At 40.7% G+C, this 14,029-nt stretch overlaps 1 pseudogene; it reads left to right on the forward strand.

The window, feature by feature from the left end:
* The window catches only part of LOC111951947 (protocadherin-15-like), a 326,670-nt pseudogene that overhangs the window by 189,463 nt on the left and 123,178 nt on the right, over positions 1 to 14,029 (forward strand).

A 14,029-nucleotide genomic window follows, 5' to 3' on the forward strand; every position in this document is an offset into this window, starting at 1 on the left:
GTCTGAAATGCTTTATGAGGCGAGGAGGATGCCTAGCTCCCGGGAATTATTTGTTTTACATTGTATCCTTTCCTTTCCTCCCCAAGGAGGCCATTTTGCGCCATTGTGTAAGCACAGCATTGCCTCAATGCATGATGGGATTATATGTTGTGCATATTCAGCTATCTTTCCCAGTGATTTATACGAGGGCCTTGGAAGGCTGTATACTGGTGTCATTGTTTGAAGGTTAACTGCACTAAATTGGTACACTGTGACTTCCCAAATTGTATATTATTACAAGCATTGGGATACAGAGGATCCTCCCCCTCTATTGAAGGGACTGACATGTTCTACAGCAGGGTAGGACATGGCAACCCCCCCGGGTGCACGTTTTGGTTTTTACCCTAGCACTACACAGCTGTTTCAAATAATCAAAGCTTGATGATGAGTTGGATATTTGAAAACCAAAAAGTGCACCCATTGTGCAGATAGGCAGATAGGACAACCGCCAACACAAAACACTGCACGTTCTTTTTAAAGATCCTTACTGTCATTTTATTTTTTGTAATTTGAAATAGATTTCTAAGTCTTTTTGTAAATGATTGTAAAGACAATCGGCAAAGATCAAGTTTGGGAAACCCTGTCCTACAGTATCAGTCAACAACTGATCATAGTCTTGGATGCTGGGTCCCTTTTTTTTAACCTTTATTTAACTAGGCAAGTCAGTTAAGAACACTGGGTTAACTGCCTGTTCAGGGGCAGAACGACAGATTTGTACCTTGGGGATTTGAACTTGCAACCTTTCAGGTTACTAGGCCAACGCTCTAACCACTAGGCTATCCTGCCACCTTCAATCACAAATGTTCACTTGGAGTGCCAATGATAAAGTCAAATAGAACTTTGCCCTCAAACAGTTAATATTATGTGATAATAATTGCACACTGTACAGTATATCCACAAACATACTGTAGGAATGCTAACAGCCTTTGTTGCATTAGTAATATTGTATTCTCTGCATTCTCCGTGAAGATGAAGTCTGTGTGAGTTAGTTTCAGTAACTATTTGACGTAGTGTCTCAGCATTGACTTCATTACATTATGTATTCATTAGTACAGTATATTTGTATTTGCCTAGTCATCACAGGTGCTGTTCTGTAAGTCTGCTTCAGATAAATTATTTTCCCAATTCTTTTGAAAATATTTGATTCCCTGCTGCTTTGGCTTTTGTTTTGCAAATTGTCATTGAATTATTTACACTGTATCATCGTACAGAATGTCTTTGAATTTAGTTTTGATTTCTTTCAAAGCTTTCCAATCTACCGCAAATACAGTATGTCTGTCTGCTTGTGCGCGTACACATGCATGCAGGTTCATGCGCATATACACACACACGATCAACTTGTTTTTTTCTCTCTGTCTTTGTTTCCAGACCTCCACCACCACAGTGAACATAGTGGTGACTGATGTAAATGATAACGACCCTAAGTTTGACCTGACCCTGCCCAGGAACCTCACTGTCCAGGAGGAGAAGGCCAATGTGTTTGTGGGTCAAGTCACGGTAAGCACATGTAATGGGTTAAAGATGCACACAGTGTAGTAGTATGTTGTTAGAGTTCACCTTGAGCATGAATACAACATTTAAGAAATAACATTCCTTTCACCTGCCATTTCCTGGTATTTCCTTTCTTTCCACATTCCTGCCTGGCACGTCTTTACTGAGCAGGTATTTTTGTATCTTCACCAAAACCCAGCTACTCCAAAAGTCCCACCGGTGTCCACAGCAACGCATGTGGCATAACTTTAACACGGCCGGTCTCGATTGGCTGATCTTTCACCCAAAGTGACGTCCCTTATGACTGGTTCAGTTCAGCTCTGTCAGGCAGTAAGGTTTTTTCTAATTACTGTTTTAGATTAATTGGACTGGGAAATAATCAGAGAATAATTCATCCAGAGTTTTTGTGTGAGCGTGCGTGCTGGTGCGATGGAAGGACCACAGCGCAGCGTTTGTTTAGTTACCTCTGTGTCTTGCCTTGATTAGGTGGACTTAGGGACATGCTCTAATTGACTAGAATACAATGCCTTGATGAAAGATCCCAATTTTTGTTAAAATTGAGATCAAAATTATTACTTCGCCCTAGTAATGTCAGAACTTTGGTTTGAGCTGTGCTCCGATAAATGGTAGCACATGAAGAGATAAAGGGCAATTCCCCCACTTTTCAATCTCCAGCCAGGGCTCTAAAGTGCGACCAAATATTTTGCTGAGCGACTTGGTGTTTTATTTTGCGAGCAACGTGCGACCCAGAAACATCCACCTCAAAAAATCATAGAAAAAAGTCAATGCATAACAGTATTTCTCCGCAAAACTCTTCTCTACACTGTTTAAACAAGACAGGCTGAAGCCCCGCCCCCTGTCACTCAACGGGCAGGCAGCACACAGACAGTTCCTCCACGCTGTGCCTGTTTKTCTCAGAATCCACTCGACTGATTCTTCCAAAACAACAACGATACTGTTTTCCACATTTCTTCTAAAAATTAATCCAAGTTTCATTTATCATAATATTAGTTTGTGTATCTTACTCTTTGCAAAACGCAAGTTAGTTAGTCTAAGGAAGCTGGCATGTGCCTAAAGCTAATTGCTAATGCTAATCGCTAACTAGGTAGCTGGCTAGCTAAAGGCCCTTTAGCTAAATGCACTAGCTAGGGCAAAGCAGACATTAGCTCTAATACAGGTTGCTACCAGTGGTGGTGTATATCAGCATGTTGCATGGCTTTTTAACATATGTAATGTAAATGTGCGCAACCGCAACAATGTGTAATGTGCGCAACCGCAACATTCAAACGAGGCTACAAAGAAAACTAATGGGGCTGTAGCGACTGTGTTGACTTCAAAATCGGGGGTGTGAACTACGTTTCTATTCAAGCGTTGATCGACATGGTAATGGCTCTATAGTATTGGAGAAAAGTTTAAAAAACAGACCCTCCGTTACATCGTGACGTGTTATGTCGTAACGTACAGCACGCATAAAGCAACTATTTCTGTCTTACAATCTCTCTCCACCAGGTGTAGCTCTTCTCTCATCCTTTAAAAACAAGAAATGGACAGTGACGGGGGTAAGGGGGGATACCTAGTAATTTTTTGCGTCATCATTGCATGCGATCATCATTCTCAAAGCCGCTGTTTACTTCTAAGATCACTTTAGCACCGCCCTAAAAACCTGATTCAAATTCGACACAAACCTTCAAATAGATATGTAATGACACATTATATAAACTCTTTATAGTGTTTTATTTACATTTTAGAGGCGATAAGGTGATAAGTTGGACAGTTTGAGTGAAAAAAAGCAATTTTCCCACWCAACATCTCTCCTTAGTTTCGCTTCCCCACCCGTCATTTTTAAAAAGACCCGATGGGGCTCATTGCCTTCTTGATTCATGCAGAAACGGGCAGCGTGGGGGTCATGTAATTGATTCTGTTGGAAAGGGGAGAAATTGTGCTTTACAATGGTATTGACAGGGACTGACTTGATCTGGAAGTATTACGTTTTTGGGGRGCTAAAATAAGGTCAATTGTATGGACCAATGCGATGTACAAAAGTGAGTGAGTTTACYTTAGACACTGGTATGGTACTGAAGATTATGAAAATGAGGTTCAAAAGTGCCGGAATTGCCCATTAATTGTAAGAGTGGTTTGGATGCTTTATTTACAAATGTATCATATGCTTATCATTTATTAAACATTTATCCKAAAAATGTCTATGGAAAAAGCTAAAGAAAATATTTCATTAACTATATTTAAAGCACAATAGAGAATACAATGAAGTGATTATATAGAGAAGTGATTATTGCTATAGTTTGTCCCTTTATCTGAGTATAAATCAATTATATTAATTAATTATTAATTAAAACAAGTTGTCAATAATCCATTATTACCTCTTAATTGAATTACTTATAATGGAATACATGGATTGTTAATTACCCAAAGTACACTGATGGATGGGCCATGCTAACTTTGTTAATATGGCCTCTCTTGTGAGGGCCCTGCTGGACTGCAATCAAGTGGAAACTCTTACTTGTCCACCTTGTTGCACGTTTAGTTGTGTTTGGATCCATTGTCCATTACGAGAAACGGTAACAACAAATGCTCAAAAAGAAAAAAGAAATATACAATTTGTCATCCAGACCAAGAAGAAATACAAACTTCCATAACTTTTTTCTTCATTCATTTAATCTATGGAATGATTACTGTTCTGCTGAGGGATATGATAGGTAGTTTATACTCCTACTGAATTGTGATGATGATTCACACATTTGTTAAGACTGATGCCTTTTCAAAATGTTGGAAAGGAGATAAGGGTAATTCCAACATCCTTTATGGGAACTGGAGCTCCTCAATTTGAGTTACTTTYTTTGTTTCATCATGCTGACACACATTCACCAACCCTAGAACACCAAGACTTGTATCTCACTTTGAAGTTCCCACTCTCTCTTATTGATTATCATTTATTTTGAGTTACTCCCATAGACCACATTATGGCACAGAGATTGATAGAGTAAGTAATACATGTATCAACAGAATACAAAACACATTCATTGGTGCATTTGTAATACAAATCAAACTGTTTCTTCTCCATGGGGTATTGAAGTCCGGCCCTTGAGTTCCACAACTCTGCTGGTTGTTATCCATCTGCTGTAATCAGGGACTGACTCAGTCCTGGGACACCAAGTGAGAGGACTCTACTTACAATCAATGAAAATCAGTAATTAACCAGGGAGAAAATGAATCCTGCAATACTGGTTAGAGTTGAATAATGAAAATCATCAGTACTTCTCAACTTGAAGTCTAGTCTTCACATATGACTCATATCTCAATACTATCTTGAATGGCAGGTCCCTTTTTATGTGGGTCTGTAAACATCACTCAACTCTTTATCCACCATAAAATGGCATTGAAGTGCAGTACTTGACCCTTAAGCTGATGGCAGATGATACTTATGCATGGGTGTTGCACTGCATACTGTATTGTTTAAGTATCTTTAAGGGATGGCGTGGGATTTTGACAATTAAGCCCTTTGTCAGATGAACTCATGGATACAATTTGTATGTAATTGTGAAATTTGAAGGTAGTTTCGTGAGCCATTGCTAACTAGCATTAGTGCAATGACTGGAAGACTACCGAAACAGCATTTTTTCATGTCTTGTATTATCACCAGGTGAATGATAATGGAAAGGAAGTAATCAAGATATAAAAATGCATAGATTTAGTAGATGACCATCCCACAGTTATAACTGAAGAGGAAGTGTAAACTCTAACATAGCCTATCAGCTAGAAAGGTAACGCTGAACACATTTCTGCTAGTTCAGCTGGTTACATACTGTAATCCACTTTTATTTTTAGAGATATTTTCGCGCATCCCTGTTTGAAGATCCCTGCCTTACACGCCTTAGGGTTAACATTAAGATACTTAAACAATCTGAATTTTATGGCGCCCTCTGAGAAATGATGCACACTCTAGAATGCCCTTTGAGCCAATTAGAAATTAGTAGAATTAGCAACCAAAGTGTTTGTCTAGCAACCAAGCAAATTGGACTAACGACTGGTATGTTTTTGTTGGAACTACTTCATAACTGTTGTTATTGCCGTGCATTACTGAGAAATAGTGCACACTCTAGAATGCCCTTCAAGCCAATCAGAAACGAGTATTCAACATTTCTTTATTAGAACTGCATCATACCTGTTCTGATATTCCAATGTCCCAGACAGTTAACAGGTAGACCTTTTGTGTTTATTCAAGCATATGAGCTGAAGTACCATACACTTCCATACAACTGGGAGTTGTAATCTGAGCACACACATGACGATGACAAATCAATTAGCATTCACGTCAGCTAAACCATCAAATCTGTAGCGATGTAGCTAATTGAAGAGACGTTTGAACATGGTATCGTTTGACATTTCTCCCCCGCTCTTCTTGATGAAGCCATCAACCTCAATAATATGACACTAAATTTCTTATGAGTTGTAAGCTACATCATACCCTTCAAGGTTCCACTTTAATTTACAATGTGTTATTTACCTGCTTGTCACCTACACATGTCATGCTTAAATGGTAATAACATAATGATGTGACGATAATTACATTGTTAGTTTCTTTGTCATTCACAAGCATGCATACTGTATGTAGGCCTACCTTTTTGTATCAGGTATTAARCAAAAGGTATTTATGCATCCACATAGTGTAGATTCTATACTTATCCACACTCACCTAGCATACACAAAAGTGAAGTTTCCACACTAGCCGAGTCGTAGCAGTTTTTTCATGTGGCAGATCTAAGGCTGCGTTTGCACAGGCAGCCCAATTCTGATKTTTTTGGTGTTTTGGCAAATCAGATCAGCTCTTTTGCCCATAATTGTGCAAAATATCAGAATTTGACTACCTGTGTAAACGCAGCCTAATGAACTTTTAATGGATCTGAGAGWCAATGAATGCTTGGCTACCTTAAGTTCATAAAAAACAGCCGCTAATCAACCCTGCGGTGCTAAAGTGAGCGTGTGTGTGTTTCTAGTCCATGGCAGGCTGTTATAATATTCCTAATTTATTAATTGATACATTTAGTATGTATTAAAGGAATTAAGCCTGTGAACCGTGAGGTGCATAKTGATGTCAACTCATTGCACAGTAATGTTTGCACATTTCAATTGACATGTTGTTCTTCCGTTTTCTAAAGGCTTAACGTCAGGGCTCAATCTTTAGCCTTGGCTTTGAGCATCTATCTGGCTGTCTGTGTAATACAAAATTAGGGTAAATCACCCTTACTCCATCTAAGCCCTCTCCCTTTTTAATTTTCCCTTTTTTTACTCACTGTGCTACTCTGTCCTTTCATAGCCGAGATCAAGAACTCAGTCAGGAGCAGGGTCAGATTTCAAAGCCTTCCCCGCCTCTCTCGCTCTTTATTTCTCTCACTCCCTCTCTCTCTTTCCTTGTTACCATGATATACAACAGAAAGGAATTAGTGCCTGCTCTTTACACACAAAAAATGCAGTCAGGTTCACGCACACACACACGCACGCACGAGCACGCACGCACGGCACGCACGCACGACGCACACGCACACACACACACACACACACACACACACACACACACACACACACACACACACACACACCACACACACCCCACACACACACACCACAAGATAGCACACACTCTGACACACGCTGGCATACTCATGACCTGGCATATTCATGAGGGATTTAGAATTTGTTAAGCAACTAACTTTCTGTCTACCCTGAAGGATKCTCAAAATGTACCCTGTTCTGCGGTTTGCCATCCTTTCCTTCTTTTTTGCTGAATAAAAAATGCAGTGTACGTTTCTGCAACGTGATTTAGCATTCAAGGAATTCCTTTTGATGAAACTCAGACTTTTAAGGAAGAGGCTTCTGGCCTTTTGAACTTGCTGATGATTAGTCATGAGTCTGTGACAAAGACACTAATCTCAATGTGAAGAGAAAATGAGATTGAAATGAACACTGGGTTTGAATTTATGAGAACCATGTCAGTTTAGTAATTTTTAAATGTACAGTACTAATTTTGAGGTGTGTGTGTGTGTGTGTGCGTTTTTAACCGTGACTATATTCATGATAGAGCACAACCCCTTGTACCTTACTGCTTAAGTATCTCCATTATTTGCCTGTTTCTCTTCCTCACTCCACAAATTGAATCTACTATCTTTTCCTCCTTCACTGCAGGCCACAGATCCAGATGCAGGGGCTAATGGTCTGGTGCGCTACAGGATAGTCAACCACCCAGGTCTTTTCACCATCACCGAGAACGGCAGCATCTTCACCGTGGTGCCTCTGGACCGAGAGGTCAGGAGTCAGTATGACCTTATAGTGGAGGCCTCAGACGGAGCGGTGGACCCCCGCAGGACCACCTTCACCCTCTCTGTCCAGGTGACAGACATCGATGACAACAGCCCAGAGTTTTCCCAGAAAACCTACGTGGTCAATGTCCCAGAGAACAGCCCTGTGGGTACCGTGGTGCTGCGCCTRAGTGTAAGTGTGTGTTAGTGTGTGCGTGTTCACGTGCGTCCTACAGCTACACTGAATATTTATGTGATTAATGAGCATTGTGGTTCTGATACTCAGTGTGAGTGTGGATGTGGGGGAGGGGGATCTGTGGTTTCTCTCCCTCTCTCTGCCAGGCCTTGCACAGAACAGTAACGTTTTCAAACAGCTTGACTATTAAATGCCCCCTTTAACATCCGTTAACGTCAAAGCGTCTACAGCTATCAGGCGATTTGGCCGCCATTTCAACTGCCATAAGCTTCCAGGCTCTTTCGTGTTTCACACACGCAACGGAGGGCAAAACTTTACTATCTGAGGAGTCTGGTCTGTAAGAACTCTGGGTGTCTTAAGTCTCAAATGGAGTAAGACTAAAAGTCAGTTTCTCATCAACGCTCTGAATCAGGCTTAAGGGGTAAAAAAAACATCCCTCTCTTGACAAACGATAATGTAATGCTTGACAAACCCTGAGCGCCATGGAACTTGATGGAAGGTGTCTCAGGTAGATTCGACACTGTCAAGTAGGGCWGCACGATTTGGACAACATGTATAATTGTGCTTTTTTGACGGATATTGCGATTATGAATTGCGATTTTCAAACACCTGGGTGAAAACTAAGTGTCAGAGTAAAGAACATCACTTCTAAAATAAGATCATATGAATGAATACATACTGTGCTAACTGAATACAAAACCAATTTAAATATTTTTCCAACATTGTTATACTTATATATAGGATTATTACACCTGCATATTAACAAACATTCATTTTTAAAATGATCATTAAAATATAGTGTTGCGTAACACTTATTCATGAATTAACTATTATACCATGGCATTGATCAATGTCTGTTTCTGATTGGCTTGAAGGGCATTCTAGAGGGTGCATTATTTCCCTATAATGCATGCTATATTTGCACCATAGAATTCAATGGCTATAGTTRATTCTTACATGTTCTATGTTTGTGCTGCTTTTGAAAGTAAAAGTCGAATTGAAGACATTATTGGCAMCGTTGAATTAGATTTTCATAATGGCAAGCTAGTGCTGTTGGTTTGGTTAGCTAACCTAACAAGTCTGTTTGGTTAGTTACCATGGAAACTACTGTAGCTATCTAGTAAACTTGCTAGCTACTTAAGTGGATGCTGAACACATTTCTACCTGCAAATTAACACATTTCTAGAGGCAAATGTGTTAAATTATAGCRATGGTATTCAACTCGGGGCTGTATTCGTTCTCTGAAAAACTATGCAAAATAACATTATGAGTTCCTATTTCCTATTTTACCATTATGAGTTCTTAAATAATCCAAATTAAATATTTATTCATGCCGCCATAGGCCATAGAAATTATAAGTCAAAGTGCCTTAAAAACATGTAACACGTAGCTTACCGATTGRAGGTGCAGCCTGTGTCCAAAACATTGGAGTCTGGTCCAGTCATTCAACGAGATGGCCCTTACTACATTTCCCCCGTTAACGTTATGCACACTTCCTGCTCCTCATTAGCGACCCAGGCAATTAAAGCTTCACACAACCCCAGAGCAATGTTTTATCCTGTGTGATCTTCTGGCCTATGATGTTTCCAAGCACCGACCTTTCAGTTGAAACGTCTCATCAATATAGTGTACTGTCAAACTAATTTAGGGCTCGGCTGTTCTACTTCCAAATGTATGTTGTAGTCACGTAATAATCAACATGTGTGAGCTCTATTTCAACTTCTCCCTTAATTTTGCTATACAGTGTTGGTATTGTGACTTGGGAGACATATGTATGAGATGGAATCTTGTATCTCCTGTCCAGTTTGTTAATCATCTTCTTGACGCCATCTTTGTTGACTCTGCAAATAGGAATCATGTCTTTGGCTATGTGATATATTCTTATTTGACTGCGGGATGTTTTTTCGTTAGCACTAGCAGCACTCAGCCCTTCCTCACCAGCATCTAACCGCGCGCTCTAAGCGGGGACGCTTGTGATTGGCCAGCATGTGCATGCAATGCAGCGAGTGACAGTGCCCGCTTGTGATTGGTCAGCATCCTCTATGCATGTAGGGAGTGAATGAACGGAGTCTAGCGGATCTCATTGGAGGAGGAGCCGTAGTCTAGTTTTTGTTGTATTAACTGAGCGTCAAAGAAAATAGATAATCGCAGCCTCTTGCGATATGAATATTGACCTATCATTATCGCAATTTTGATCTGAATTTGATTAATCGTGCAGCCCTACTGTCAAGCATATCCTCTTGTTGTTTGTGCTGAGGAAGAGAACCATTGGAATACCCAAGCGAGCACCAAAGCAAAGCCGGAGCAGAGGGGAAGTAATTGTAGACCTATTCTGAGTGACATATTACTCAACTCACAAGGGAATAATGCAAGGGAGGGGGGAGTGGATGAGTGACTGACACCTGCAACCGTGACAACACTAATCTCCCAAGAAAAACGAACAACATCTTCAGCCAGAACAGAAGCAGACAGGGATGGGGTTGGTAGTGGGAGTGACACCTGTCTGTAAAGATAGCCCAGTGACAGACAGCCATTGCAGGCAGATGAATCTCTGATCCCCGCCTCTSTCCTCTGGAGGGATTATATGTGTTCTCTTTTCTATTTATTTATAAATGTATTTTATCTTTTTATATTGTTGTATATTGTTACTTCCGTCACATCTCCACATCAAAGCATTCCACCTGAAAGATTCTCACTCCCACAGATCGCATTGACTTTTTATTTTCAGTTGTKGGTTGGATATCTTTTCTAATCAGGATTTTGGTTTCTGTGTTTGTGTGTGTGTGTGTGTTTGTGTACATGCATTTCTATAATCATATTTCTCTGCCCCTAGCAAAGCTCCTCCTTTGATCTTAATAATTGTACTTATAAAGGGCCAACTAAACAATTTCCCTGGGATTAATTTGATTAGTGCTTGTATACATTTTATTACATTTCTACATAGTAGAAGCACTTTACACTGTGTTTAAACAAATTAGCATTCACTGAATATAGCAAACACCTATACCATTTCTCATTTCATTGCGCTTTCAGTCTATCTATCTATCTATCTATCCTGTCTGCCTGCCTGCCTGCCTGCCTGCCTGCCTGCCTGCCTGTCTGTCTGTCTGTCTGTCTGTCTGTCTGTCTGTCTGTCTGTCTGTCTGTCTGTCTGTCTGTCTGTCTGTCTGTCTGTCTGTCTGCCTGCCTGCCTGCTGCCTGCTGCTGCTGTGCTGCCTGCCTGTGCTGCTGCCTGCCTGTCTGTCTGTCTGTCTGTCTGTCTGTCTGTCTGTCTGTCTGTCTCATCCCTCTCTCTCCCTCTGTCCCAGGCGGTAGATGCAGACCTGTTCTCTAACGTAACATACCGTATCAAATCTGCGGAGGCCAGGAAGCTTTTCTCGGTGAACCGATCTCAGGCGAGCTGTTGGTCTGCAGACGCTGGACTTTGAGGACCTGGCTAGTATGGGCATGGGGACCAACTATACCTTCCAGGTGGAGGCCGTGGACCAGGCAGGGACAATGCCCCCGGTGAGGCCACCGTCACTGTTCGGATCACGGTAAGACCAGCTGAATCTCTGTATTCACTGTGTATTCACTCCCCCTCCCACTGTGTGACCCACTGAGTTCGCCTACAGAGTTAACAGGTCTGTGGACTATGTTGTTAACAGGGGCCTACACTACATCCTTAAGCACCTCGATAACCCAAAGACATGTGCAAAGATATTGTTTGTGGACTTTATCTTGCGTTCATCCCATAACTGCTACAAGACAAACTCTCCCAGCTGAACGTGTCCAGCTCCATCTGTCAGCCTTGAAACAGCCATAAAAAAGACACAATCAGGACTGCAATTCAAAAGTCTCTTAGCTGGCCTAGCTGAATGAGGTGGTCATTAAATTGAGTTCACAGATTATATGACATAATACCATGACTGCTATTCATGTAGAGCTAAAGTACTTTGCCCGTTAAATTACACGATCAATTGATGCTTACTGATCATTAAAAGCACGTAGTTACTTGCTGCATAACTCTGATGATAGAGCTAAATATGTGCAATGTTTTTGCATGGAATAATTGGTGATTTATAGTTCTGACTATGCTCTTCAAGAGGTGATGATATTACAAACAAGTAGTTAACATTGCCCCCCAGCAGGCAAAGTACTTCAGCGCTAGATGAATAGCAGTCATATGGTATTATGTCAATATATGCTGTAAACTCAATTTAATGATAAAATCATTCAGATAGGCCAGCTAGAAGACACTTGAATTGCAGTCCTGATTGTGTTTTTGTTAGGGCTGATCCAAGACTGAGCACATATCCAAAGCCACTGTGGCTTTCTAGCGGTCGTGTTAGCCCGGTGCTATTCCAGGGCTGAATGACTCATTAGCTTTGTGACTGCAATTATGTGAGGATTTCCAGACGCATGCYTTCCCTTTCCAACCTTTCATGAGATTAGCCGCTCAATCGAAACTAAGGGATTAAACGCCTCCTGTTTTGGTACACTGTGTCTCACTCTGTTTGTGTGTATGGGTGTGTGTACGTGAGTGTGTGCATGCGTAACAACACCTTTTAACTGTGAATATATCCATGATATACAACATCCCCTAGTCTCACACTTCACCCACTGAGTTGGACAGAAAACAGTGCATTTGCTTTTTCAGGATGTATGTGGGTTTTATTTAGCCCGATGGCAGATCCGCTGACTTCCACTCTGCATTCACAATATTGCCAGGATGGCAAGGGAAGCTTGGTCCTTCAAGTTGTTCCTCTAGCTGTAGAGTGAGTTTGTCCTTCGATAAGGACAGTTTGATGCAGTTTTCTTGTAGTCACCCAGGAACAGTGTTTGATAGGATCACACCTTGCTGGCAGCTTTTTGATAGGGCCAACATGGATTAAGGCGGGACGAATGGATTCACACTGGGTTCCTATGAGTGGAGATGGAGGAGGCACAATGACATTCCTTCCTCCCTCCATATTACACCTGCTGAAGCTTTTTAAGTCTTTTGCGTTTAATTTGTTCTTGTGTTTGTTTTTAGAAAGGTTTCGTTTCCATGGAAGACCTCGCTGTGATAGATTGTGTAGTCTACCTGTGTCCTTGGGTTGAGAAATAAACTCGCAAACGTTTCCCTCTTTTCTCACCCTTTCTGAAAACACACGGTAGAAGCTGATAGAGCGTGCTTGTGTGTGTGTGTGTGTGTGTATTCTCCACCTCCACAAACAGAGAACAACACCATGGCAAGACTTTGTTATTGAAAGCTGAAGCACTGAATCACCGTTTGTCAGCTCAACAGAACACAAGCTGCATATAGATGAACTGGACACGTGTCTGTGAATGAGTCTTTGCCTTTCACATGAAGATCCTCTAGGTATGGTTAAATCAGATGGTTTGTTCAAGGGCACTTGTGTCAAAGGCTTTTCTCTCTGCCGGTCAGCACCGGCCCACTTCAACCATACCATCAGAAATGTCATTTTATCATATGAATCAATGTGTTGTTCAAGATCTTTAATTCTATATGTACAGTGCATTTGGAAAGTATTCAGACCCCTTGACTTTTTCCACATTTTGTTACGTTACAGACTTATTCTGAAATTGATTAAAATATAATTTTTCCTCATCGATCTACACACAATATCCCATATTGACAAAAGGAACACAGGTTTTTAGAAATGTTTGCAAATGTACAGTACCACTCAAAAGTTTGCACACACCTATTAAAGGGTTTGTTTTTAGTTTGACTATTTTCTACATTATAGAATAATAGTGAAGACATCAAAACTGTGAAATAACACATATYGAATCATGTAGTAACCCAAAAAGTGTAAAACAAATCTAAATATATGTTATATTTGAGATTCTTCAAAGTTGCCACCCTTTGCCTTGATGACAGCTATYCACACTCTTGGCATTCTCTCAACCAGCTTCATGAGGTAGTCACCTGGAATGCATTTAAATTKACAGGTGTGCCTTGTTAAAAGTTAATTTGTGGAATTTCTTTCCTACTTAATGCGTTTGA

Source organism: Salvelinus sp. IW2-2015, linkage group LG25 (assembly GCF_002910315.2).
Source record: "Salvelinus sp. IW2-2015 linkage group LG25, ASM291031v2, whole genome shotgun sequence".
Taxonomy (NCBI): domain Eukaryota; kingdom Metazoa; phylum Chordata; class Actinopteri; order Salmoniformes; family Salmonidae; genus Salvelinus; species Salvelinus sp. IW2-2015.